We start from the raw sequence: 12,053 nt of genomic DNA on the forward strand, positions 1-12,053 counted from the left end.
GTATACTTGTTTTTTGGAGAGGATTCTTGCATTTAATTTTGTTTTGGTTTGAGTTGAAGTGCAATTAATTAGCTTACATTTGGAATAAAGGTGAGGGGCAATATTAAATGGGTTTGGTGCAATGTGTAGAGAGTGTAAAGAGCAAGTATGGTTAGGTGGTTGGGACAGAATTAGTGCGGTCTTTGTGATATATTATTGAGTCATGGTAGGATGAAAGATGGCAATTTAGGAGAAGAAGAATAGAGGATAAGCTGGACAGTGGCATAATTAAGTTCAGACATCTGAATTTTATACATGTCAGGTGGTAGGGAAGTAACAATCAAGAATGAAGCAAGAAGTTGCAGGACAGTAGGAGATTCAGTGATGGTGGATTCTGAAAGCTAGACAAGGATAGGTAAGGAGAAAAGTATTTTCTATGAAAGAAGAGAGTTAGGTTGTCCTGTATCTTCTTTGCAATGTAAGGAACAGAGAGGTATTAAAGGCTAGAGTATAATAATGTATTCAGAAATAAGAAATGAGGGTTTATTTGTGAAAAGAAAGAGATATGATGTGGAATACATAGGTACTATTAGGAAGGTACTGATTTTAAATGGATATAGTGCCAAGCAGTATGATAGGGAGAAAGAGAGTTGGGAATGGGGCTAAAAATTAAATAGAGATCAGTTTATAGCCTGAACAAAGCAATTAACAAAGAGATGCAAGTAATACAAGTCATCTGCCATTTTCTGAGACTAAATAACTGGCATATGCAGAAAAGTCTACTGGTCAAGCAAATGGACACTGTGGCCAAATTAGCAAGAGGTACATAGAGTGCATGGACTATTTCACAGAGACTTTCAATCACAGTGCAGACATTTATTTAACTGAATAAAGTTAATATGCAGCAAGGTTCTTCATGATAAATATGCTTACATTAAACACTGACAAAATTATCAGTAAACTTATAGGTCTAGGACCTTGTAGCAGAAATCCTCCAATATCAAGGTCAGATGTAGTGACAGCAGCTATTACACACTGAAGACATTCTCAATAAACTTGTAGGTGTAGGCCTTGTGGCAGAGCCCCTGCAATATCAATGTCAGATGTAGTAACCATAGGCTATTAAACACTGACAAAATTCTAAGTAAAGTTGTAGGTGTAGGGCCTTTTGTCAGAGCTCCTGCAATATTGAGGTTAGATGTAGTGATCAGAGGCTATTAAACACTGACAAACTTCTCAGTAAACTTGTAGATGTAGGGCCTTTAAGGTTTTGGAAGAAATTATTGGAAAGTACAAAATACAGAAGGCTGAATTTAATTTATCAATTATTGTTTGTGTGGTGATTTTTATAAAGAGAAAGCAAAAAAATAGTTTGTTACAAGGAGTGGTCAAGTCATTCAGGTTGAAAATGTCAGTGACACAACAGGTAGCACACTTGCTTTTGGTGCAGAAGGCTGTATATTCTATTCCCACACTAGCTGAATGAATTGCTGGCACTGCAGTACAGCATAAATAGGGTGCTGCACTCCTAATTCTGTTGTTGTCCTTCAGATAAGGAGTTAAACCGAGGTACCATCTGCTTGAGTTTATAGTAGCTCAGAATCAGATGGATGTAAAGGATCCCATAATACATATTGAAAAAAGTATTGCATTATTTTCTTAAATATCTTATAGTCTTTATTATTCAATACTATTGGTCTCCAGTTTTTAATTGTCTTCTATCTTCCTTCTTCCATATGAATTTAAGTATTCCACTACATAATTATTTATACATAAAACTTTCATTTAACCATTAATTCAAAATCTTTAAAAACTATTTTTGCCAATTCCTTAAAATTTATATACATTTCATACCCTATTCCATCTGGTCCTGCAGCCAAATCTACATTTACTTGTCCTAATAATTTATCTAGCTCATATAAACAAATCTATTTTCCAACTCCTAATTCTCTTTTCCTGTTAATTTTGTTTACTTTCCATGTTTTTCACTACTTTTTTTCATCCTTTTACATGTTTTACTTCTCTCATTACACTACCATTTTCTTTTATTAATTTGCTTAAGTAATTCAATACTTCTCTTTTTCCTTGTAAAACATATCTTCGTTTATATAACAATTCTTGCATTTTTCTTGATTTCTTTCATATACTTCTTTTTCTTTGTCACAGCACTTTCTGTCATTATGTTCCAAATCTTCCAATGCATCATTGTATGTTCCTTTATATTTTTCTTTTTCTACTTTTCTCACATCATACTGTCACTGCAAATATATAAATAAATATATATATATATATATATATATATATATATATATATATATATATTTTTTTTTTTCTTCTTAAATATCATTCACCGTTCAGACCAATTTTTACACAATTTTAGCACAGTAATATGATCTTTCCATACTGTATTACTACCCCCCAACTCTCTCCTGATAGCTCATCTTAACATTCGTAGCATCAATAATAAAATAGCGCATCTGCATGCCCTTATTGATGTTTATTCCTTTGACATCCTCTGTCTGAAACATGGCTTAATCCATCAATACAAGACAGTGCAGTTCTACCCCCTGGCTATAATATCATAAGACGTGACCGTAACACTAAAAAAGGAGGAGGTGTAGCCATACTTTATAATAATGGATTACAAGTTACCTTGTTAGACTCCAAACCTCCACTTTGCAACAAAGCAGAAATTCTTCTAACTAAGATTCAGCTTAACAAAAGTAAAGCCATATATCTATCATGTGTCTATCTTGCCCCAGGCAACAACATCAACACATTAGAGGCTATCCTCAGCTGGCTCTCAAGTCACTACCCCCAAGAAACCATTATACTTGGAGATTTTAACATTAACTGGAACTCCTGTATATCTGAGCAGCCTTCTACTCGTATCAACTTATATGGTTTTACCCAAACTATAACATCCCCAACCCGCACCAATAAAACTAACAACAAAACTAGTACCCTTGACTGGATACTCACTAATACCCCCCAACTAAACTATAAAACAGGTACCCTCCCTGAGGACATAAGTGACCATTTGCTTACCTATTTAATCAGAACAAAAACTGACATCCTAAACTCAACCATCTGTAGAACTGTTCGCACTACCAAAAATTTTAACCCTGCTCACTTTCAAGCTGAACTAGGCATCTGTGACTGGTCACCCCTGAAATACCTCCCAATAGATAATGCCGTGAAATATTTTAACTCTAAATTTCTAACCATTTTAGACAGCCATGCCCCATTATGCAAAGTTAGAATTAGTACCAAATCAGCACCATGGCTTACCAAAACTACCAAACAAAAAATCCTCCAAAGAAATAAACTATGGGCCAAATGGCGCTCAACAAAAGCCCCTCAGACCACCTGCAATTCAGACAGCTAAGAAATGAAACAAAAAAAGCCATATAAGCTGATAAAAGAAACTACTACTACCAACTACAACAAGTCAACCAAAAAAATCCCCAAAAATTCTGGCGAGGCATCAATAACCTCCTAAACCCTGGATGCTCAAGTACTCCCTCTCCCTCCGGCTCTGATCACAACAATCTCATCCAAATAGCTGACTCATTTAATACTTTTTTCACTGAAACTATACAATCCCTAGCCAACCAGCTATCCCCTAGCACCCCATGCTCTGCCACAACCTCTACCAATAATTCTCATCAATTTCACTTTCAGCAAGTGCCCACTTCACTCATCTGTAACCTCATACAGAATCTTAAACCCACTACACTCTCTGCTGATCAATTACCTACAGAATACCTGCAAAAAGCTGCTAATGTCATAGCCTACCCCATATCCATCCTCATTAACAGAACTATTTCTGAAGGAACTATTCCCCTAATCTGGAAAGTCTCTCACATTATTCCCCTGCATAAGGGTGATAACTCCAAGGAGTTGTCCAATTATAGGCCCATAGCTATTCTATCTCCTTTGGCAAAAATAATGGAGAAATGTATACACATACAACTGTTAACCTATCTACTTGATCACAATTTATTAGCACCCTGTCAAAATGGCTTTAGACCATTTCATAGCACCACCTCTGCTCTCTTATCCTTCACTAACCATATTAACAGTAATCGTAATAATGATACTCTATCCTCAGCTCTTTTTATTGACCTGTCCAAAGCATTTGACATGGTGAATCACCACCTGCTTATAGACACACTCAAAAACCTGTCATTGGACAACCATACTATACAGTGGTTCCAATCATACCTACATAACAGGCAACAGGCTGTACTATGGGAAAATACTTTATATTCCCACCTCCCAGTCGCTCTAGGGGTCCCCCAAGGATCTATATTAGGCCCATTACTCTTCTCCATCTTTACTAATGACCTTCATTCTGTAATTCCACAAGCTGACTGTATCCAATACGCTGACGACTCCACACTCATATGCGCTGCTACTTCTCAATCAGAACTTCAGTCACTAACCCAAATGACCTTTAGTACAGTTGAAAACTGGCTCCTACAAAGACGTCTTATCCTTAACCCCAAAAAAACAAAAATGCTACTATTTACCCCCACTCGCAGAACCTTCCCACTTAACTTTACTATTACTTCAAATAACGGAACTATAATATCTCCTGAACCAAACACCAAACTACTTGGGGTACTAATAGATAATAACTTGTCTTTTGAACCTCACATTAATAACACCATAAAAACAGTAAACAAGAAACTAGGTTCCCGCTATAGAATAAAACCCTTTCTAACACCTCCAGCCAGGGTTACTATTGCTCGCACCCACCTCATCTCTACCTTGCTCTATGCCTCCTCTATCTATACCAAAATATGTAGAAGTAATCTGAGTAAACTTTCATCCTCCTACAACAATATTGCCAGATTTGCAGCTGGGTCCTCCTATAGAACTCATCACTGTATCAACCTGAATCAGCTAGGAGGGTTAGAGCTGCCAAATTTAATTCTTTTTAATCAATTAATAGTAGCCCATAAGATCCTGTATTTACCTCAAAAATCACCCATAATTACATCCCTAGTCATCCCCTATAATAATCTCAAGACCTTACACTCATCAAATAATCTACTTGTACAAATTTCAAAATCCAACAACTCAGCTGGTGTCACCTTGTTCTCCAATACAGTAGGTAAAGCCTGGAATATCCTCCCAAGCCAGCTAACCTCAATATCCTCTGTCAGCTTATTTAAAAGCAAGCTTAAACCCTACCTTAAATCACACTGGCTATGCCCCTGTGTTAACCCAGACTAAGCACCTGACTATTAACTAGACTCCCACAATTCCTAGCCTCCTATGATCATGATCTTGTGTTGTCTCACTAATTTTTAGTGAGCTTAACCTTCCTTAGGATTTTTTTCTCATGTAAATATGTATATACTGTGGAATGATCAAACACCTCCATATAGTACCACAACCTAGGTGATAAAGAACACCATAAATCCATCCTTGTATGCAGATCTTCTATAATCTATCTATTGATCTCTAGTGTTTTCTTTCTTAGTTTTTGTGTGACCTTAGTATCTATTAATATAAACTACTAGCTGTATCTAGTTTAGTCTTAGATTTCATTTTCTTTCCCTAATAGAATACATAATATAAAATCCTAGGTTTGTAATATGTTATAAAGATTTGTAATACACCATTTCTAATGCAAATGTATTAGTCTTGCTCATCTATTCTTAGATAAATTTTTTCTTTCCCTACTGAAATATAAAATATATAATCTTAGGCTTGTACTATATTTTTAAAACTTCTTATGTACCAAATTCTACTGTTAATGTCTTTGTCTTGACCCTTTATGTTGTTGTAATTTGTGGAGCTTTTCTCCCCGGGCCTCCACTGAAAATGGACATATATCCAGCTGGACTAGCCCGGTTAACAAATGTAAAATAAATAAATAAAAAATATTGTCTTTCCTTCTTCATTGAATAAAATAATTTATCAGCACAACTATAGTATCGGTAAGAAGGATAATAAAAGTGCTTTATATGTTTTAACCTGTAGTGATTTTACCAAGTTTAACTTTACTATTCTGGAAAAGATAAATCTTAGCTGTTATGAGGGTGACTGGCAAAATCAGTTGCTGCATAGAGAAATGATGTGGCAGATATGCCTGGATGCCTCGACTTAATAAGGCTATTTCCATCACTAGTGAATTAAAGTTCAGAGCCTCTAAATTATAATCTAGGTATTTTATGATTTTGAAACATTTTTATGTTGTGATTGTATTTATTTTCTAAGGATTTACATATACTTTTTATCTTGGTAGTATGCTTGTAATTAATTATGGCGGGCTTTACAACATTGCATTTGATTGGATTGTGTGTTACTTTAAGATTTTTTTTTAACTTCAGTGATTTGTTTTATAGTTTTACAGATCTGAAGAAGTCTATGATAAAGTTTAGAAGAAGGCACTTAACCTATGTATTTAGAATAAGGCTTATATCTGAGCCATTTTGCCATCTGGTCATTGGTTCTGGGATTTTTTAATTTGTGTTGCGACCCAGTATGAGTCGCCTTTTCATTTTGTTGATTTCTTTACAACTGGCATACAATTATTTATTCAGAGCTTCCTTGTGCCTGGCCTTTGACTGCAAGACTTGGATTGCTTTTAAAATCATCTGGCCTACAAAAGCTGATATAAGTATAATTTTTTCCATTTCTTCTGCTGCAGTAATATTTAAAACTTTTGTGCTGCATTTATTTATTTAGTTGAATTTATCACTGTTTTTCAGCCTGCACTTGTTAAAGAAGCTCCATCCGTTTGTTACTGTACTGCTCTTATCTTGTTTCAACAATATTCTATTTTCTAACCTTCTCTGATACTGCAAAAGCTGTTCTGAGTGAGTCCGACAAAATATTTCTAAGTTTTGCAAAGTTTTTTGTGTGTTGTGAACATTTCTCATGGTTAGTGAATTTGTTTCCAAGGATTCATGATATTGCAGGAATTCTTCTGTTGTAAAATATCTGTTACTACATTTGAGCTCAAATCCAGTTTGGTTTACATTGGAGGGGGTTTTTTTTGCACTCTGGTGGGAGCAGGGAGCTAAATTCAACACATCCATGGTGGAAACTACTGGTCAATAGCTTATTGTGTTTTTATCTGATTGGCCTGATGGTTTAATTTAATAAAAGTCTTTCATCCTGCTCGTATAAAAAAATTACACTTTCTGTGATTGTGTTCATTTATTCAGAGTTTCCTTGTGCCTGGCCTATGACTACAAGACTTGGATATATATTGCATTTTCTCTGTTTCAGTGATATTTAACACTTCTCAGTTGCATTTATTTATTTTGTTGAATTTATCACTGTTTTTCAGCTTGCACTTGTTAAAGAAGCTCCATCTGCTTGCTACTGTACTGCTCTTAGGTTGTTTTAACAATATTCTGATATTTTGTAATATTATGATATTTTCTAACATTCTCTGATACTGCAAAAGCTGTCCTGTGTGAGTCTGCTAAAATGTTTCTTAGTTTTGCAAAGTTTTTGTATGTTGTGAACATTTCCCAAGGTTAATGAACGTATTTCCAAGGATTCCTGATATTGCAGGAATTCTTCTGTTGTAAAACATTTGCTATTGCACTTGAGCTCAAAGCCAGTTTGTTTTACATTGGAGGAGTTATTTTGCACTCTGGTGGAAACAGACAGCTAAATTCAACCCATCGAAGGTGGGAAAGTACAGTTTTGTACCTACCATAAATGTAGATGTCCGATAGGTATGCATCTGCAGTCATAACATATGGGTTGTCCTGCCTCAGGCAGCCCTTCGGTCGGCCGGATTCCAAAGTCTGGGTCTGGCCTCGGCTGATGTTGCACTTTCCCCGACGTCAGAGCGTCTGGGGTATAAAAGCATCAGTCAACGCCATTTTCCTCAGTTTTTCTTGCCCCAGATGCCAGGTGCCCTCTAGGAAGGCTAAATTTGAATAAATGCAGAAAAGTTCCAAACATTTGCAGAATTATATACAAGTATAAACAAACAAATACACCATAATAGATTCCCCCAGCTAGCTAAAAGAGGGGTAAGTACCCTAGAAATACCACAGAGGGGTAGGAGGGAGGGTAATCCTGACTGCAGATGCATACCTATCGGACATCTACATTTATGGTAGGTACAAAACTGTACTATGTCCTTCAAGGATGCATCTGCAGTCATAACATATGGGTAGAATACCATAGCCAATCTGGGGGAGGAGGTACTAAGAAAAGGATGGTGTAGTTAAGATCCCCTGCAGGACTGCAGCAGCAAAACCTGCTCTGGATCTGGAGTATAAAGGTAGATTGTAATGCTTGGCAAATGTATGCACGGAGCTCCAAGTAGCAGCTTCTAAAATGTCCTTGTTGGCCACCCCTCGTAGGAAGGCTGTAGTGGTGGCCGTGGCCCTTGTGGAGTGAGGCCTGATGTTTTCAGGAACTGTCTTTCCATGAAAGGAGTAGCAAAATCGAATGCAATTTCGTATCCATTTTGAAATTGTCTGTTTGGAAATTGATCTTCCTTGCACCCCAGTAGCATATGCTACAAAAAGTTGGTCAGTTTTTCTGCTAGCTTTTGTTCTGTCCAAGTAGTAGCGTAGTTGTCTGTGTATATCCAGGGTGTGCAAAAGTTTTTCCCCTCTATTCTGTGGATTAGGGAAGAATGTAGGCAAGTGAATAGCTTGGTTCAAGGATACCCTAGATACCACCTTTGGCATAAAAGTAGGATTGGTTCTTAGAGAAACTCTGTCCTGGTGGAAAATAAGAAATGGCTGCACTACCATTAATGCTTGTAACTCAGATACTCTTCTTGCTGAAGTGATTGCCAGAAGGAATGCAGTTTTCCAAGACAGAAACTGTAGATCCGCCGATGCTGCTGGTTCAAAAGGAGGAAGTGTCAGTTTCTCCAGCACAAAGTTGAGATCCCAAGCAGGTAGAGGGGGTCTTCTTGGAGGTTTAATATTTTTGATCCCTCTCAGAAATTGTCTGAGTAGAGGGTGCGAGAAGATAGGTGGATCCACATTGTATTCTGCTGAAATTGCTGAAGCATGAATCTTAATGGAAGAATAGGACAGGCTATTGTGGAACAATTCTGCTAAGTATTCTAGGATATGTGTTATGTTTGCCACTGTGACATCTGAGCCTTTTGATGTGCTCCAAATGAGAAATCTCTTCCATTTAGCTGAGTATGTCTTCCTTGTGGAAGGCCTGCGAGCCTCTAAGATAATGTCCTTCACCCTCTGAGATAAAACAGTTGGATTGGGATTTAAGGAATTTTCCAGGCAGTTAGCTGCAATGTTTTCAAGTTGGGATGCAGGGTCTTGAAATTGTTCTGTCAGAAGAAGAGGCCATAGGGGGAGAGGCCATGATTTTTCCTGAGACATGCTTCTCAATAACGGATACCAGTGTTGCCTTGGCCAGTCTGGAGCTATTAGTATCACTCTTGGCTGTTCCTCCCTGATCTTCAGTAGAACCTTGTACATCAATGGGAGAGGTGGGAAGGCATATACTGTTAGGGCTTTCCAGCTGAAAGAGAGAGAGTCCACCCTCCAAGCTTGTGGGTGGTATGTCCTTGAGCAGAATGTCTTCAGTTGATGGTTGAGTGGGGAGGTGAACAGATCTATCTCCGGCATTCCCCATGTCTTTGCTATGAGCTGGAAGATGTCTGGGTGCAGCATCCATTCGTGTGCATCCATGGTTGTTCTGCTTAAGTTGTCCGCCAGTGTATTTTCTTTCCCTGGCATGAATTGGGACTGTAGTTGGATATTGAGATTCAGGCATAGTTCCCACAGATTCATAGCCATCCGGCATAGAGGGTAAGAGTGTGTGCCTCCCTGCTTGTTTATGTACCACATGACCGTGGTGTTGTCTGTCCTTATTAACAGGTGGCCTTGTTGGAGGAAGGGTTTGAAGGCCTCGATTGCATGCCTCACTGCCAGAATTTCCTTTTTTATGTGCATGCTTAGCTGTCCTTGAGGCCATAGGCCTTGGATACATTTGCCCTCCATGTGTGCTCCCCATCCTTGGTCTGAGGCGTCCGTGGTGATGGTCTGCCTTGTTTTTGGTTTGTTGAAAGGCAACCCTCTGTTGGACTGGCAGGCCTGAGCCCACCACAGGAATTCCTTTTGAAAGCATGGAATGATTGGTATCATGGTTTCTAAACTGTGACTGTGTTGAGACCATACACTCCTTAGGTACCATTGTAATTTCCTCATATGCAGCCTGGCATGTGGTATCAGAATTATGCAGGATGCCATGTAACCCAGGGCCTGCAAGATTTTCCTTGCAGTAAGCTGAGTTTGTCTTGTCAGAATCATGAAGTAATCTGGAAGTTGTTTTTGTTTTTCTTCTGTGAGAAAGGCCATTTGGGTGGTTGTGTCCAGATCTGCACCCAAGAAGGTTATCCTTTGGGATGGTACTAGCCTTGACTTTTGGATGTTGACTGTGTACCCCAAGGTCTGTAGCAGGTGTATGGCATAGGCCAAGTCCTTTATCAAATTTTCCTTGTTGTCCGCTTGTATTAGGCAGTCATCCAGGTATGGGTAAATTTGAATTCCCTGTAGTCTGCAATGTGCAATTACTGATGCCAGGCATTTTGTGAATACTCTGGGCGCAGTAGATAAGCCAAAGGGCAATGCTGAGAATTGATAATGCTCTGATCCTGCAAGAAATCTGAGGTGTCTTCTGCAACTTGGTCGAATAGGGACGTGCAGGTATGCCTCCTTGAGATCTAGAGTCACCAGCCAAGACTCCTTGCCCAACATGGGAAGAAGTTGCTGTAGGGTCAGCATCTTGAATTTTGGCACAATGAGATAAGTGTTCAGTGCGGACAGGTCGAGAATAGGTCTCCATTGATTTTCTTTTCTTGGTACAAGGAATAATCTGGAGTAAAATCCTTGGCCTTGTTCTGAACATGGTACCTTTTCTATAGCTTTCATCTGAAGTAAATTGTTGATCTGTCTTAAAGCCTCTGCCCTTTGATTTGGTGGAAGGTTTGGCATTCCGCTTCTTTTTGGCAAAGTCTGGAAGTGGAACCTGTATCCTTTGTCTATTATTTGCAATGTCCATGTATCCTTTGTAATGTAATGCCAGTTTTTTGAGAATAAAGCCAGCTTTCCGCCCAAGGGTGCTTCCAGTTGATCCCTGGTAGGCGGAATCAGAGTTAAGTCATTGAGCCTGTCCTGGTGCAGTGGTTGTTGTTGTTGCTGTTGCACTACTCCTCTGGTTGGCAGGCTGCCACTGACGGCCTCTGTAGGAGCCCTTTGATTGACCTCTGCCTCTAGGGCGCCTGTTCCTGCCTCTCTGGGCTCTGTCCGAGTCTGGAAAGGACCAATTCTTAGTAGGCCAGTTTCTGCTGAATCTCGGTGGTTGTACTTGCAGGAAATCTTTAACTGTTTGCAGAGATTTTGCCTTTTCTCCAACCTTTTTTAAGATCTCCTGAGCAGAGGAGCCAAATAAATTTTGTTTCTCCATTGGAGCATACAGGAGTTTAGCTTTAACATGGTCTGGCAAAGATTGTTCCTTCAGCCAGGCATGCCTACGAATAACTGCCCCAGTCATAGCTGATCTAAATGAAGCCTCCAGTGCATCATAGCCACATTTTAAGAAATGATTACTAACCTGTTGTGAATTGTGTACCAAATCCTGAAGGGATTTACGGTCAAGTGGTTCAGGAGAAGAAAGTTTCTTATTCAGTTCATCTAACAAATACTCTTGGTACTGTATCATATGAAATTGACAATTTAATGCCCTGACAGAAAGAGTTGCAGAAGTATACACCTTATTTCCCCATCTCTCTAAAGCTCTAGACTCTCTCTCAGAGGGTAGAGGATTTTTGGCAGTAGCGGCCGCAACCCCTTTAGGGCCCTGAGAAATAGTTTCTGGGTCTGCAGAATGGGCTTTATACAGATGGAAATGAGAATCCGGGACCCTGTAGTATCTGTCAGGCTTGGCAGGGGCCGGAGGAAGAGTATCAGGGGCTGCACTGACATCATTGTACACATCATCAATTACATTCAGAACAGGAGGTATAGCTAAGGGCCTATGTTGAGGCAAATGCAAAAAGGTCCTTAATCTTTTTCTAGAATCAGAGAAATCTTGACCTTGCCATT

The sequence above is a fragment of the Protopterus annectens genome, chromosome 9.part0 (assembly GCF_019279795.1).
Source record: "Protopterus annectens isolate FY-2018-M chromosome 9.part0, PAN1.0, whole genome shotgun sequence".
In the NCBI taxonomy this organism is placed as follows: Eukaryota; Metazoa; Chordata; order Ceratodontiformes; family Protopteridae; genus Protopterus; species Protopterus annectens.